Below are 17,277 nucleotides of genomic sequence, written 5' to 3'. Positions count from 1 at the left end.
ACCAAAGACTCAGCTCCAGTGTAAATGTGGCTACAAGTGATACAAAAGCATTGCACAAAGATCTCAGGACCAAACAATTCTTCCAAACAATCAAATCATACACTTATGGCTTCAAAAACCATGTTAAATATAACTTACATGGCGTTTTTACTTGGAAAGAATGTGCTCATGTAAGTTTATGTAATTATCTAAGCTTGTAGGTAATAGTGTAGTCCACACTCCTTGATCTGAACTGAATTGCTGCCCAGAGGAGCTGTGGCTGCCCCATCCCAGGAAATGTCCAAGGCCAGGCTGGAAGGGCTTGGAGCAACCAAATCCAGTGGGAGGTGTCTGTGTCTTTGACAGGGGTGTGGAACAAGCAGGTATTTAAGGTTCCTTCCATCCCAAACCATTCTATGGTTGCATGATTCTATGAATTCAGCAACAATTCTTCTACAAGGTCCTTTTTTTTCTCTGTATTTCAGACTGTTTTATCCTCTTTCCCTAAGCCTCCCAAAACATCCAAGAAGAATTCAACAAGACGCACACCAAAATCACCCAGTGAAATCAGCACCAGGTGGGTATTTACACCCCCAGACTGGGGAGTTACATGGTCAAAAACCCATTTACACTTCCTATTACCCAATTTATGCACAGATTTATGGACAGAACCTGTGTTCTCTGGGCTGTGGGCACAAGTTCTGTGTGGATCTCCAACACCAGGTTTGCATCACTTCCACAGCAGATGTGTTGGGGAGGTGAAGCCACAAAGCATCCGTGTGTGAACCTTTGATCCTTTATAAAAAGTCACAAACTGCAGCCCAACTGCAATCACTCCTGCTGCCATTAAGGAGTGTAAAATATTCTGTTAAAAGGGTGCCACTTGTAAGAAAATGTATTTTAAAATTGTCAAAGATGTCTGACTTTAAGAAAACCTGTTTGGAAAAATATGAAACCGCTTCAGTGATTTTAAAAGTAATATTCTACACACTGGTATAGTCCAGAACTGAGATCAGTTCCAAATTAAAGCACCTATAAAACATCTGTAGTGCTCTGATAATTTTAAATCACTTTACACCGCCGAAGTCCAGATTCCCTATCACTTTCAAGCTGAAACACTTATGATAAATTTGAAGAGCTCTAATAATTTTAAATCATTGTATATTGCACATGCTCAGAACCTTGATCATTTCCAAATTCAAGGGCATATAAAAATTTGAAGAGCTTCAATTATTTTAAATCACCATGTGCAGTGTATAGAGTGATTTAAAATTGTTGTAGTGCTTCACATTTTTTTAAGCACTTCAGTTTGGAAGTGAGTCAAGAAGCATTCCAGCCTTGCAGCTCAAGGCACACTGGACTAGTTTTAAAGTGCAGCAGTCCTCAGAATTAGAAATTAAATGAAAAAAAATGTTTTTGCTTTTTTTTTTTTTTGGGGGGGGGAGGTTGTGGAATTTTATGTTTTTGGGGTTTTTTTAGGGAGGTGGTAGAGCCAGAGCAATTAAAATAATTAGTATGTCCTTTAAGAAGAATGGGGAGAAATATCAGAGGGTTTTGCATCAGAAAAAGAGGCAAGACATTAAAAAGAAAGTTTGAAAAAGTGCTTGAAAGATTGGATTAGGGTTTTTCTCAAGTCTTAATAGGACTGTACAGAGTTAAACACTGAAAACTCCCATTTCTCCATCCTCAAGTCTGACAAAAAACATCCTTTAAACCAATAAATTTCCCACCCTTAATCCGAGATCCTCTGCCCTGGACTGCTGCTCTAAGGATTACTGCTCTCCAGATTTTGGGACTTCACTGGAATTTAGTTACTCCTGCCCTACTTAACATTCACCTTTTGCCAAGAACCGGTTGATGCTTCATTAAAACAATCCTTGGGAATGTCTAAGATGCATCCCAGCAGGTAGGAATGCTAAACTGGCAGGAATTATGAATTTACTAGCTGGTGTAAGCTGGTAGGAAGTCCCTACCAGTAAGAAGAAATGAACTGCCAGTATGGACCAGCACTTCCAGACCCCCAGGCCAGCAAAACACCCACGACCCCAAAGATGCACCCAGGCCACAATGCTGAGGCAGCCCCAGCCCTGCCACCCCCTCCCATCCTGAGCTACTTTTAATCATCCCAATTCTTCCTGGAGGGAAAAAAATAAAAAAAAAAAAAAGAAAGAAAAGTGACTTTGTGGAGGGGCAGAGAGAGGTTATTTGTTTAACTTTGTGGTGGCCTCTGTTGCCTGTAGGTCTGCGTGTGGATCTGGCCAGGCAGTGCCTGGGAATCGGGGCGTTCTTCATAATTCTGCTTCAGTGGAAACATACTGTCCTGCAGTTAGCAGGAGAAAGGGAAAAAGAGCCTGAAGGCCCTGGAATAATTAAGCAAATGCAGTGACAGCTGTGGCAGGTCCTGGGCAGGACTGGCTCCACTGAGCTGAATTAATGGCATCAACAGCCCAGCATCTCCATTAACATTTGATCATTAATTATTACCCTCTGACAGTGAGATCTGAAACCTCCTTATGAGTGGCCTGTTACTAATCTGCCTTACCTGCCCTGAAAATCAGGCAGCTCTCCCACCTAAACAGAGCAGCCCTGCTTTGTTTTTACCTCTGTTAAAACGAAAATGCAATTGCTTTCAGGGTTAGGTTAGAGAAAAATACCCACAGAACTACTTTTAAATTAATTAGGTGCATTCTTAAAGCATCAGCAACATTCCTGGCATGTTCTTGTGTTGACTTAAACATAATGGTTACCTCGCATACGTTGCTGGCTGCCTGCACTTCACCTCCTCAGAGGGAAGAGCCACGAGTGCTGCCTGCCAGAACCAAAGGAAGGGCTCAAAGTGAGGGGTTTGAGCTGTTGTGCCTGTTGGGTTTTTGAGGGGTTTTTTTTCAAGCTCTGCACAGCTGAGAACATCAGCTTCCCAAGCAGTGCAGCCACTGGTTTGTCAAACCAAACTCACAAATCTGCTGTCGTCAGAAGGCCTATTGCAAAACTTAAGCAAAACCTGCACCTTTGGAGCAGAAAGGCAAATAGGTGTAAAAAAAAAGAAACAAACCCAGGCTGTTTTAAAAGTGGAAAACAATAGTGGAGACCTAATTATAACACTAAATTTGCATTTAGCAACCTCTGCACAGCCATTTGTGCCTGTATCTTGCTAAAAGGGTGTTGTAGAACATTAGGGGGTTTTTATTTTATTTTTTTTTTTAAACCAACATAAGTTGCTAGTCCTATGAATACCAGTCAGGAAAAGAATAGAAACATGGGGAACAAAGTAAATCTAATTCTGTACTGGCTGCTGTAAATCAGAAGTGAACCTTTGCCAGCCAGAGATCACCAGGTTTGCTGCAGCATCACATGGGGTGCGTGGACCTTCCCCCTCCCCTCCTTGCAGAAGGAGCTGTGAGTGCTGAATAGAGACCAAATCAGATTAGTTGCCTGCTTGACCTTTTCTCTAAGCACAGGGCTGAGGAGGGTGCTGAGGCCCTGTGCAGCACCGTGGCTTTTCTGATGAGAGAGGCAAAAGGACAGGAGCCACCAGGACCTCAGGAGCTACGGGGGGAGGAGGATGAGGGAAAGAGGAAGAGTGTACAGGTGGCCTGAAGCCACACAGCCTGCTGCCCTCGTGTGCCTGAGGTGCCTGGCACTGACAAGAACACAAAGGGGAGGTTGGAAAAGGGTTGGGTTATCCCTCAGCACACAAAATCACAGTCCCCAGGGTGTCACCAGGGACCCACCGCATCCCACTGCAAAACAAGGGAGTAATCATCCTGCAAGCACAGCCTCTGTGAGAGCAATTTCACTGGCAAGACAGATTCAGGATAAAAATGATAATAATTAAGAAAATTCTTGGCATTTCTCCCCCTACCCCCAGTAACAGGAAAAAAAAAAGAGAGATTGAAAAAAAAGTTTTCTGCATGTTAAGACACCATCTCCTCTTCAGAGGCAGAGCTGCTCAGGCTGTTTCAGAGCTAACATAATGGGATATGTATTTTCAAAGGGGGCTGTGTTTCAGACCAGATGGTTTCTGTCTTCTCATAGAGAAACAGAGACTACACAGTCGCAGCAGTGTTCAGCACCGAGGCAGTGGCACCCACGTTTTGGGGACAGACAAAAGGATGATTCGTGAGAATCTCAGCTCAACTTGGGGAAAAAATTGTTCCAATCCCTTACTGTCACAGCTTGCTGTGAAACTGGGTATCAGATATCATCACCAGCGATCACGCAAGGCTCACTCTGGTTTCACAAACACACCTATTAAAAGAACAGTGTGACAGTGTGCCCAGATTAGCCAAATAACGGGCAGCAACTCTCCCACAGCCCTGAATTTTCAGGAATTGCCAGTATTTCACTATTAAGCAGTGTCTTTCAACAAAGGGTTTGAAGTATTCTGCAAGAAAACAAACACAGTTGCTCCTTTTTATAGGCTAGAAAAAAAAATATAGCTGAAAAACAAAGGCTAGGTTTTTCTTTATTGTGGATATCTGATATTTGCAATTTAATTTTCCAAAAGGATTAATTCTTCTCTGCCCTTGGCTTTTGCTGGTGGCATGCACAGTTTCAATCTGTTGTGACTACAGCTCACTGGGGTAATCTGTAATAATAAATATTTTACCTGGGTGTCCCTCCCTCAAGCAGGAATGCTCTGGAAGTGCAGGAGGTGCAAGTGAGCGAGTTGGTTCCAAAGCAAGAAGCAGAAACAACGAGGCAAAAGTCTCAGTTACGGCATGCATGAAAAGTCAATGTTTTTGCACTGACCTTTCACTTCCAAAGGTGAGGCTGGAATGGATTTCTGTAACCTTACAGGGAGTTTTACCACTTGCAAACCTTACAGGTATTTGGGAGGTTATTAAAGAAAACACCCACACCACAAGATGAGAGCTTGCATGGAAAACTGGGGATAATTAAAATGCCTAAGCAGTTTTGCCCTCTGCCTTTCTAGTAAAGTGTTTTAATGAAGGGAGGACTATTTCACCAATAAAAAACTGCATGTAGAGTTATTCTACATATTTGCATAAGGCTAAAAATTTTAATAGTTTTTCCACTGCCAGTAAAACCCTCTCCTTTCCTTGATGGTATAGTAAAAAATTACAGATTAAGCATTTTCTAATTTGATTTAGTGAACAGATGCATTCTTTGCAGAACAGGTCAAATATCCCATTCCAAAACTCTCAAACATCATGAAAGCATCACACAGAGCATCTTAGACTGAAATACATTAACGGATGCAAACAAATTTGGAATCAGAAATATGCTTAACTAGCCTGAAATAACCTGATTAGCTGGAGATCCAGTGCTCATTTTCCACAGACACTGACAACATTCATTTTTATTACTCTCTTCCAGAATATATTTCTGTCCTAGAGTTACCCACGCTGATGGGAATATAGCGTGTAAGGGAGACACCTTGATTAAAGCACTGCACATCAAGCTGTAACAAAACAAAAAATGTTTAACATCCCCCAACATTATCCACCCTGTGGATAAATGACACCAGCTGAAATAAAACACAAAACTCCTAGACCACCTAGAATTTGGGAACAAGACAAGTTGGGGAACATGGTTCCAAAGGGCATGACCAATCAGATCAACTTTATAAGGAGCTTCCTCAAGAAATCTGTTTGTGCAACTTTGATCAGACCAGAGTTCAGATGATGGGCAAAACTCCAGGCACACGTGGCCAAATTTTCACAAATATTCCATGGATTACCTATCACCCCAGCAAGTCCTTCCTTTTCAGCTGTTCTTGATCCATAATGGTGCAGTATAATTAATGCCACATATGAACTTGATATACTCAATTTTTATGAATACCAGAGATTTACCAAAGCAATCAGAATATTATTTGCATTTTGTTTTTTCTACTGTCTTTGCAAAGAGCTGTGCTGTGTTTCTTTGGATTGGTATTAAAACAAAAGGATCAGGTTAACCTCTAATTGCACTGAAGTTAGAGATCTGAAATTCATGAAGTAAAAAACCCTGATGAATAGCTTGAACCCAGTTCAAATATTTGGTGCATTTAGATTGAAATGGGTATTTCCTAAAGTAAGCTAGTTGAATAATTAGTAAGTCCCTAACCATGCCAATAACTTCCCATTTCTTTCTCCAAACACAATAATTCCCAAATAGTTTGAAGAGCAACAACATGCAATGCATAATTTGAAAATTTTAACTGTAAGCAAAGTAGGGAAAAAAAAGCAAAAGCAAATAGATATCTTCACATACGTTCTTCAGTATGGAGAGCCTTCAAACACATTTGTGTTTCTAAAGAGCATCTGATAGCATTAAAAAAAAATAAAATTGTTAATCACGTTAAGGATTTGGCAAAAGCCCAGAGAGATGGAAAGCAGGTCTCCAGTTTCCATGTGCTATTGAATAAATATAGCAGAGTTTTACATAGTCCATATGTAACAGAACACATCCCACTCCCTCTGGATCACCTGTGGAAGCAACTAGGCTGCACCTGAGGGTCAGGTCCTGTTCTGACATTCCTTAGAAAAACAAGGATGAAATTCCAGGCTCAGCAATATTTGGATCAGTTATGAGAGGATGTCAGATTCTAGACTTTTTTTTTTAATGCCTGCTGTTTAAGTTACAATTTTTGGAGCTATAGCTGCAAAATCATCATGATGTTCATTAACAAGCATATGTTTTATCTAAGAGGCCCTGATAACGACTTTTTAGGACAGCCTCACATCTCATGCTGTAGGAAAACGCCAACCAGCAACAAGACAAACCTTAAGCCAAGCCTTAGTCAGAAAGTAAAATCTCAGTCCTTAATAAGAAATTGTCAAGAGCAGGTTTTTCACACAATGTGCATTGTGCCGGCCAATGGCCTTCTTGTCACTTTGATGCCAACCAAATGAAATACAGATTAAACAAATTAAATTTCCTCTGCCATTGAGAGCAAACCAGGAAAATGGAGTTTAAGCACTGTGTGGTGTCATGGGAGGGGAGCAGGGCACAGGGAACTGCATTAACCCATCGCAGGGCACTCTGCTGGCTTTGCCACATTTCTTCTCTATTCCACCTGGTACCAAGGTCCTGTAGGACCACCCTACGTGTGTGAGGACAGAGAGCAGATGAAACTTGGCCTTCAGCCTCATCTGGAAAGACGATGTTCCCTGAAAATTGTAGGATGTTGTCTACTTCCCCATAAATGCTGAATCACTTATGATTGTGCGTTAGGACAATAAAAATGATACCAGAAGTTGCTATAGCCTGGCAAACTGCATCACTTCTGCAGAAACCAAGATCCTGTTCTTCGGCTTTAGCTGGTAGAGCTTCACTGGTAAGAAAAACTCATGGGCTGAGCATTTCCCAATGTTTAGGCTGCTGCACTGCCCAGATTCATTCACTGACTCAGCTTGGATTTGACCCATAGCCAGAGATCCATGGCCCATGATCCGTGGGGCCTCCTGCACCAGTAAGAGTGGCTGTACAACATCAGAAACCACATTACCAGCAACTGCATCCCCAAAATTTGTTGCTGTTTACAGTCCTTAACCACCCATACTCACTAAAGCCTCCAAGTGCAGTCACATTACTTAATTTTTCTTAGCAAAGGGGTTTTCAGAAATGGGACAAATCCATCTGTGCACTGTTAATGTAAGTGCAATTACAGCAAGAAGCACCTCTGTCCTCCCTCCTCTTAAGGATCAGATCCACAGAGCTTCAGAGGCTGTCAAGATCCACTTTGTAACCATCTAATTTTCCACAGCTTTTCTTAGTCAGGTGCTGGAAGCTGGCAAACTGCAGGTAGTAACTCCAGTAACTTCAGGGTGTCTGAAAAGTGTATTTCTCTCAGATTACACAGCAGACAGTAAAACTGCATCTTGCATCTCAAGCCACCCAAAGTGACCAGTTATCAGATCAATGGGCAGCAGCCTTGCACAATTACACTTGCAACTCACGTGTCACTGCACAGAAATTCCTGACTTCCTGCTTCTTCCCCGAGCTTTCCCTTCATTTATTATTTAATAAATTGCCCATAGGACCTCTAATTGTAAGCATTTGTTAAAGATACCAAACCTAGAAATGCGCTAGAATGTTTCCCACCTCAAGCTTTAATGAGTTTACAATACCTTCAGCCCATATGCTTCAAAAACGTTATCCTCAATTATGTAACAGGAGGTGTTCTGCTGATATCTGTTAACAGCTAGAACAGCTGTGGTTTTCTGCTTTTTTGCACTGCTCAGGAGAAGCAGCAAGTTCAGCTTCCTTTTTTTCTTTTGAATTTGGTTGCAAAACCTCCGAGCTGAACAGGTGTGTGCAATCACGAACCACAGCGATGAGCCCAAACTGCTGCTTTTCTAAAAATTCCACCAGCCAGTGACACACACTGGTCAAGGTTGCACAACCTTGTTTTCCACAGGCTGTTTCTGATGATTCATTGCCCTCACGGAGGTGAGTTTCAATTATCGTTAATACTCTTTTTTCTTTTTTTTTTGCTGGTACTGTACTAAGAACTTCCTCATTTTCATCTCTTCTCTTCTTCCCCTCAGCTCTCCTAAATTAAGTGAGTTTCCTTGTTAATCAAGAGACTTACCTTGAATACTAGAGAAAAATCTCCCTATGTGTGCCCAAAGCAGACTATAACAGTAGAAAATTCCCTGTATAACTTTTATCCTCATTGGGCTCTATGAAATTGCTCTTCATTCCTTCACCTCTCACTAACAATTGGCTGTAGCCAAACACTTTGTGATGTTGTGGGATGGTTCTGCAATGGACACTTGTCCAGAGCTACCAAACTTATTCCATGTTTAGGTAAGCTTATACTTCCACTGGAATCAAAAGAAACAATGTGACACAAACTTGACGGCCTCATGTTCCTGCAATTCCCCATTCCCTAATTTTCTCGTCATTTGAGGTCTTCTGACTTCATCTTAACAAAGGAAGAGTTGTAGAAAAAAAATTAAAAACAACATACCATCAGGAAGAGCCTAAACCTAAGGAGCCAAATTTCTGATGACTTTTTTTGTCAATGTAACCTCCATTTCCTTTCCCTAGGTCTCCATCCCCACCTAAGTGTCAGCATACCACTGCAAATCAGAGGAAATGTGTGGAAAAAGCTGGGTTTTCAGGAGGTCAGACGACACCAAGAGCTGCAACTGTGAAAGCTGACATCAGACAGATCTCATTTTCATGTCTTCACAAATTCTGTCTGCAAATACATCAGACTCTTTGTTTTATAAAAGGTAATAACAGCTGCTTCCCAATGGAGAGACAGGAGCTGGTGCCTCACGCACTGCTGTCTTTGCTGGACATGCACTAAACACCCCATGTGGGTCCCTACAAATATTCAAATAAAGCATCATTTGGGGCAGAAATGGGTTTTCCTTCTCTATGGAAGCTGTGCTTTCACAAGGTTTTCCATACCCACGTGTTTACAGGCACGTCCTTCCCCATGGAGCAGCCAGAGAAGCACCTCAGAAGGAAGGGACTGAACCTCCCTGCACTCCTCCATCCCATCACCCCACTCATGGTTTCCGAGAAGTCCAGCTGGGCTGACATGACAGGGGGAGGCAGGGGAAGCTCTGCTTGGTGCTGCCTGCAGTGCTTGAGCAATCCTGGAGTTCTCAGAACCACATTTTATCTGCACACGCTTCGTATCTGAGGTGAAGGTTTATCCAAAGGTTAGGTGGCAGCAGGATTTAGAACTCAGGTCTAAATTTTGGATTTCAAGGGGTAAATCCCACATGGACACTTAAGATCAAGTGTTTTCCTACAGCCAAAACCTATGAAATCTCAAAAATGCCAAGTGACACGTATCTATATTTTTAGACATCTAGTTATCCTCAAGGACCTAAACATGTTCCTTGTGGGAAGTCCTCAGAAAAATGACTTAAAGGGATCTGGATGCCCTGTCCTGGGATCTTACACCTTAGCAGGGAACATATTTCCACAACGCCCCCAACACAGCACAGAGAGCTCTGCACATCTTCTCTGCCCCGTGGACATCCTGCAAGTCACATGTCCTGGCCCTCTGCAAAAACAAGGTCATTACCAAGCAGCCACACCAAAATACAAGACCATGAGGTCTGTTTCAAGGGAAGTTGGATAGCAGCATCCAGGACATTCAGAAAGAAGGAACAGAAACTTGTTTTCTCTGAACTTTTCCTTTGGAGCCCCATGACTTCAGATTTTGCAAGTGCATCAGGAAAGATACGTGCACATGGAGAACCTGTGATTCACTGGGCTTCAGTCTGTAAATTTAACTCCTGACTCACAGGATCTATAATTCCATAGTGATCCTCTACCAGCTTACAGTCAAATAGCCAAAGAAAAAAAAAATATATAGAAAACAACCATCAAGGTGTGTCAGCCTCATCTTTCTTACAAAGCGGGCCATAAGATTCCTTATTTATCATGTAAATTTTGAAATTCAACACTGGTCAATGCAACTTTCTACTTAACAACAGAGACAAAAATAAATCTCCCTGATAAAAATGGTGACCAGAGAATTGCTCATTTGTGGAAGACACTGCACCCAGACACCAAGTCTACATTTAACATCTTTCATGAACTGATCTGACTTTTTATGGATGTTTTAATAGATGGCCGTCTATGATCTTGCATAGAAAATACAATGAAATAATCATCACCATCATCTTCACTTCAGAAGTTACAAGAAGCTCCCTTAGATGCAGATTGCATTCATGGAATGTTTACAAACAGAATCACAAAACGGTTTGGGTGGAAGGGACCTTAAAGTTCATTCAATTCCACCCCTTGCCATGGACAGGGACACCTTCCACTAGACCAGATTGCTCCAAGGCCATTCCAACCTGGCCTTGGACATTTCCAAGGATAGAGAATCAACATCTTCTCCAGAGCCTCCTCACCCTGCCAGGGGGAATTTCTTCCTGGGATCGTGTATTTGGTTTGCATGGCCTGTTTTTAGCCAGCAGGTGCAGCGTTACCAGCACAATTTATTATAGGAGACCTTAAGAGTATCAAGCCAGCACCTGCAGTGCTGCTTATGTCACTCACCATCCCTTTCCCCTCATCCAATAGCTGTACATCCTAAAAAGGTGTATCAGACAAAACATAACTCACAGCTCTTTACTGAGTGAGGAACATGAGCTTTCCTAGGCAGTAAAACACACCCTGGAGAAAGATGACATGCCTGATGTAGACAGATTATCTTAAATATCAGGTGTAAAATTACTTCTCCAGCAGCCACAGAATGACTCAAAGTCTGGTCACCTCATTTAAGTACCCTAAATCCCATTCTACAGTTACCAGAGCAGCTGGCATGATCCATCCTTTGCTCAAGAATTTCAAAAAAATTAATAATTGTAAATTGCCCAGAGTACCATTGTTAACCACTGTTTTCTTACTCTCATCTACACCCTCCAAAAAGGCAGAGAGAAGAGGGAAAAAAAACCCCAAAAACCAACAACAAAAAAACCCAACAAAGAAAAGGAAAAAACTCCTTTGTGGGGTCAGAAGGCAAGGGCTTCAATTCATTAGAAAAGACAGCTTCCTTCACTTTCCAACACCTTAAGGCTAAAATTCAGGATGTACCTTTTCACATTCCCACCAGGGCAAGCTTTAGTGCTGCTTCTCCTCAGAAGGATACAAACACTATTGATTTTTACTTCTCTTTTTTACTGGGTGTCAGTACCATCACATGCATGGCTGTATAATATCATAATTGCCCTGATGCACTGAGATTTTGAACTGCTGTGGAAAATACAAGGAGACAACAAGGAAATTTGACAGTCAAATAAATCAGGATGGTTAGGGGAGCTGAGCTGCCAGTGTCAGGGGTCTTTTTTGGAAACAGAAAAGGAGAAAGGGACCCCAGCCAATTTATGGGTGTCCAGATCATGGCAGAGGCACCAGCTTAGCCACTGTCCACGTCACATCCAGGCAGGTTAGGAAATTTCTTATTGCGTTTTATTATTTATATGGCACAGGACAGAACAGTGAAAAATACATTTCTAGAAGGGAAGGGAGAAAAAACATTATTAGGATCCTTTTTTGAGAATTAAAGCAGAAGAGTTTTTTCCCTCCTCTTTAGTGATTCTGCTGGAAGAGCCTGTGTCAGTAAGGTATATTTGCACACAATTTTTTCATAGAGAAAAAGAGTACTTTGAGTCAATTTGGCTACATCTGTAGTGATGTGTAAGTGTTTGTACTGCTGGTTAAATTCTTTGATTACTTCTCATTAGGGATCAGGGAGTAGTGATTTGGTATTTCAAACACTTCAAGTTCAGCCCAAAATCAGATTTATGTCAGTCCAATGTAGGGTTTGTAATTTAATTTAAGGCCATGGCTACAACTCACAAAAGTGGAGGTGTGATCAGATTGCATATTGGACACTGAATTGTGGAAATGAAGCTCACAGTTTAAATTCAGCTCAGCTCGAGGAGAGAAAGGATGTTACTGTATTTACCAGCTTCATCTTTTGGTGGAGAAATAGAGGCTATATGCATTTAGGACTTCAGATTCTGGTAGCTACATATGTTTCTGAAATATTTTTAAATACATTTTACTACATTTCATCTGGTTCTAAAGTGGATGTGTCATAATAGAGGTCGTCAGCTTCTGTCTGAAGCCTGCTGCCTCGTGCAACTTTAGTTACAACACTATTAGCTCAGTAATAAACCCTCCCATCTGAGATAGGGATTCACATAAGACCCTCATTTGACTTCATGTTTTCACCCCGTCTTTAAACTCCATCCTGTCAGAGGAATATCTGGATTTTTTGCTAATAAAACATTCAGAAAATAGTACATTTCAAGTCAAACAGAAAAAAAAATTGGTAGCAAAGAGTATAGTTTTATTTATCTCACTCACTATAGGAGAAATCAGACAGTGCAAGTTCCTAGTCCTAAAAATGCTGGCTTTTACCTGCTAATCAATAATCAACAGTAATTACACAGCTAAAAACTGTCCTGAATTGCAGCTCCTTCTTCCAGGGAAAAAGTGATTCTTCTCTAAATGACACAGAAAAAGTCCTATTTTATGGCACACACACACATATATATATATGCATGCATATATATATATCTGTGTGTGTATTTAAAATCATCAATTTTCATTTAGTAATGTGTCAGAAGTGTTAAAAAATTCTGCTTAAGACTTAAGTGTTAAGAAAAAAAATTGCCTGAAATATCACTAAGTATATAAAATAAAATCTAAAAAGTGAAAATTTATTTCAACATTTCCATAAAATTTGAAGTCTGCCCTTAAAAAATGATTATGCAGGCACTAAATGCCAGGTGAGCAGAGCATCCACAAGTCAGAGTTGGATGTTGGAGAGCAAACAGCTCCTGAAAAGCTCCCATGGGGTACAAGGTAGCAGCACATTCTCCCCACCCAGGTAATCCTGGATTTGGGTGTTAAATGTTGTATTGATGTTTGGTTTCAAAGCTCATCTTAATAAATGGCAGACCCCATCTCTGGCAAGAGCACAAGCATTGTTTAGACCTCAGTGCCCCCCAAAATCAAGGAGGCAAACTCCAAAATACTACTTTTGTGGAGTTATCCTCAGTGGTATCTCATACAGCCCCCTCAGAGAATTATTAAGGTTGGGAAAAGCCTCCAAAAAAAGAGTCCAACCAACACCCCACCGCTCAGTAGAAAAATCTTTTGCTCTTTTTTAATGGCAGCTCACCTGCCACAAAATTCACTGTCCCACTGCTTGTGGCAATGTAAATCTACCAGCATTATAAAGCTCACAGGCTGCTGCTCCAAGTTAACAAGTTATATTTAGCTCAGGCTCAACACTCCTGGTTTTGATATAGTCTCTTTACTCCAGATTCAAAGGTAATGGGTTCTTCTATTAAAATTTTATCAGACATCTATAAATGTAGCTGTTCCTTTAGACTGCATCACACAAAGGGAAGAAAGAGGGGGAGACTGATAAATCTTAAAGATTTTATTATTAATATGGGGAGAATTTCCTTTGTTTGTCATGACGTGTTTTATCGGCACGCTCACCGCAGTTCATCTTAGATTAAAAAGTAGGAAGATTATTGTTTCCCAAACGACAAGCACCATAAATAAGCACAAGCAGGGAAATTCCTGTATCTATATCCCAGAGAGATATACCAAACTACCTACACAGAGCCAGGGTAGAGCCTGCAGGTTCAGGGGGGGAGCCAGCCTGCCTTTCACTGCCCTCGACAGACACAAACCGCGCTGGGTTTTGATCCGCCGCAGTGCCAGCGCTGCGCTGTGCCAGGTTACACCGGGTCACATCTCGTCTGTGATGTGACACAGGGTGACATGGCTCAACGTGAGGCTCTGCACAGAGCGGGCAGGTGCCCACAGGAAGCAGACACTCCGTGACTATGAGAGAGTTGTTCGGCACAGCAGGTACAGCGCTCCCAGCCGCCGCACGCGGCCGTTGATGTAGATAATTAGTACACAAAACAATGCTCTGCAATATGCTCGTTCCAACTCGGTTGGTTCCCTGTAAAACAGGCCCCTAAAAAATATTTTATGGGGACTGGTGGTTGAGATGATTCCGTGTTTGGGTGTTATGGTATTGTAAAGAGTGAAATCACCTGCCTCGGTGAGCCACGATGCATCTTAATTTGCAAGGCAGCGTTCAAATATTGGTATAGGAAGGGACATCAGCTGGGTAGATTTCACATTTTATTTTGGTGAATAAACCTTTCTATAATGTCTTCACAGGCTGAGCACATTTATAGCCAAGATAACATTCTCTGCACCCCTGAGAAGGCCCCCAGCCCATCAAGTGCTGATGGTTGCCTCTTCACGGTCAATGGGAAGCAGCTACATTACAATTCATTACCAAGCAACAAAAGAAAAGCTTGCCATGAAACAGCAAACTTACTTTGCATGTTTTTGCAAACTGACATATTATGACTTATCATAGGAGCATCAACATTACTGCTTCTGATTGTTAATTGGCAAAAAAATTCAACAGCACATTTCAACAGTTGCGTCGTTTGATTTAGTTTGTAATTACCATAAAGAGACTCATGGATTAACATAACTCATGGTTCTTCGATGAAGGTCTGTTAATCTCCTTTCTTTTCATAATCTATGCATTGAAAAGCATCCTGTCTTCCCAACCCAGGCAGTTTTAAGTCAAAAAAAAAAAAAAAAAAAAAAAAAAAAAAAAAAAAAAAAAAAAGAAAACCACACCCACACTAGAAAAACCTGCCCACTTCACAGTTTGGAGGCAGTTACTAATAAGTTTCTTTTTAATTGATTAATTTTACTTTTTTTTTCAAAGTGCCAACAAAAAGAACAGTTCAGAATACCAGTCGGTGACAGATATTTTTAGGTATCATATGAACAGCAATTCTAAAAAGACACAAAAAATCTCTCTCCTGGTCTCACTACCACAATTAGCCCAAGGCGATTTGCTTATGTAGGTCTGCAAGGAAAACGCACGAAAGAAATCGAGAGGGCTCACTGAGCCTCCAAACCTTGTATCCCCCCTGCAAACAAAGGACTGAGGGCAATGCACTGGGCTGTGAAGGCAGCAGAAGACCCCTCTCTCCTCCACCCATGCACCAGATTCCTGCTGCCTCTGTGGATGTGGTGCTGTTTTTTGGAATTTAATTGGAGGAGCTCCTGAGCGAGGTGTGACGGTGGTGTGAACCTGAGCAGCTCACACACACCACGGAGCACATTGTCCCTGTGCCTGCCCTGGGCCAGGGGCTGCAGCCCCGGGATTTTTAAGGTCTCCTCCAACTCAAACCGTTCTGTGATTGTCAGCAAGCTCCAGGTGCGTGTAAGAAAAGGCAGGAGAAGCAGATGTGTGACTGCAAGGGGAAAGGGCGATAACAGCCCCAGTCAGAAAGCATTCAGTCCAAGGTGCCCTTGTTTTATATTTAGGTATTCCTTGCCTGTAGTTTTAAAAGCATGTGTGCAAAATGAGCAGCTTTATTTTGCCCTTACAGGAGAGATGTTCCCAGCCAACCGAAGGGGGATGATGTACTGTAGACTGACAAGGGCTGCTAGGCTCGATCACCGCAAGTGTTTCAAACTGTGGGAGAGCTAAACACAGAGTGAGAACGTTTTATTTTTAAAAAGCCTGGCAAGCCATGCTCCCCATATAGCTCACTTCCTCCCAGAAACTTTCCCTAAAATATTTTTGTTTGATATTTTGATCCAAGTCCTTGTCGGATCCAAATCCGAGGCTCCTGACATCTGCTCCCATCTTTTCTGGAGAAGCTGGAGCCTTCAAAAAGCAGGTAACTGCTGCCTCTGCACCCTGACTGCAAACACGCTCCGAGCAGTGACAATGGGCTGTTCTCAACTGTCAGCTCTTACCAGCTACTACTACCCACTTCTCCAAGCTCCAGCCCTGCCATATGCTCAGTGCAGAGTAGCCCCTGATGATGTGTTGTAACGAGGATGATCCTGTTTAAAGGTTTGTGCATAATACAAAAATAAATATCGGCGTTATTGGCAGTGGCAGCAACACATATAATCGTTTGCCTGAAAACTCCTCTTACTAATAGACACAGATTTCAGTCACTTTTTTGTCTGGCCAATTTTAACTGTTTGAGCTGGCAGTGCTATGCCAGGTATCTGTTTGAGAGACAGATGCTTTGGAGACACTTCAGCTCAAAAAAGTTGAGGCATTTCTTTGATGAGGGCTGGGGAGAGGAAATGCATTGCCTTGCCCAGAATAACAGCAAGGCTTATTCTTGCCAAAGTTCCTATCACTATTCCAAGTAGGAACTTGGGATTCAGCAGAAATTGAGGTAGCTCATGTCCAGGTTCACCCATTTCCCTTTGGCCAGGTTGTTCTTATTTATATCCCAGGTATTTCACATTTACACCTCAAGTTCATGACAGATTTTTAACTCTTTTTTTAAAAAAAAACCTTCTAAAACTTGAGAAGTATTTGCTCACAAGCCAAACCTATCCTTTCTCAGGGTTTTCTAAAGACATTTACACAGCATGGGAGAGTTTTGTGCTGAGCTTAGGGCTACAGGAATAAAAGAATTTATCACCTGCAAATGCTGCTCCTGGATTTAGAGCTGGGTACCCAGAGCAAACACAAATTTAAACTGCCAGTGTTTTTCAGACACAAGTTAATTAAAAGTGGGGTTAAGGGGAAACCCGGATAAAAGGAAACTAGAAGTCTGCTAAAACAGAATAAAAGTAGAAGAGAATTTGACCAAGACGACGTGATAGTCTGAATACCAGAGAGGATGGAAAAGGTTCTGGGTAGAGTAGAAACAGGAGTATCCCCAAAACAGACGCAACAGCAACCAGTCTACAGGTGAAAAAAATCACCCTGCAAGGGAAGTATGATAATGCTTTGGTTTTAAACTCAGCTCCTCCACAGAAGAGCCCACA

The sequence above is a fragment of the Prinia subflava genome, chromosome 6, assembly GCF_021018805.1.
Source record: "Prinia subflava isolate CZ2003 ecotype Zambia chromosome 6, Cam_Psub_1.2, whole genome shotgun sequence".
In the NCBI taxonomy this organism is placed as follows: Eukaryota; Metazoa; Chordata; class Aves; order Passeriformes; family Cisticolidae; genus Prinia; species Prinia subflava.
Note: the sequence above shows the minus strand (reverse complement) of the source record.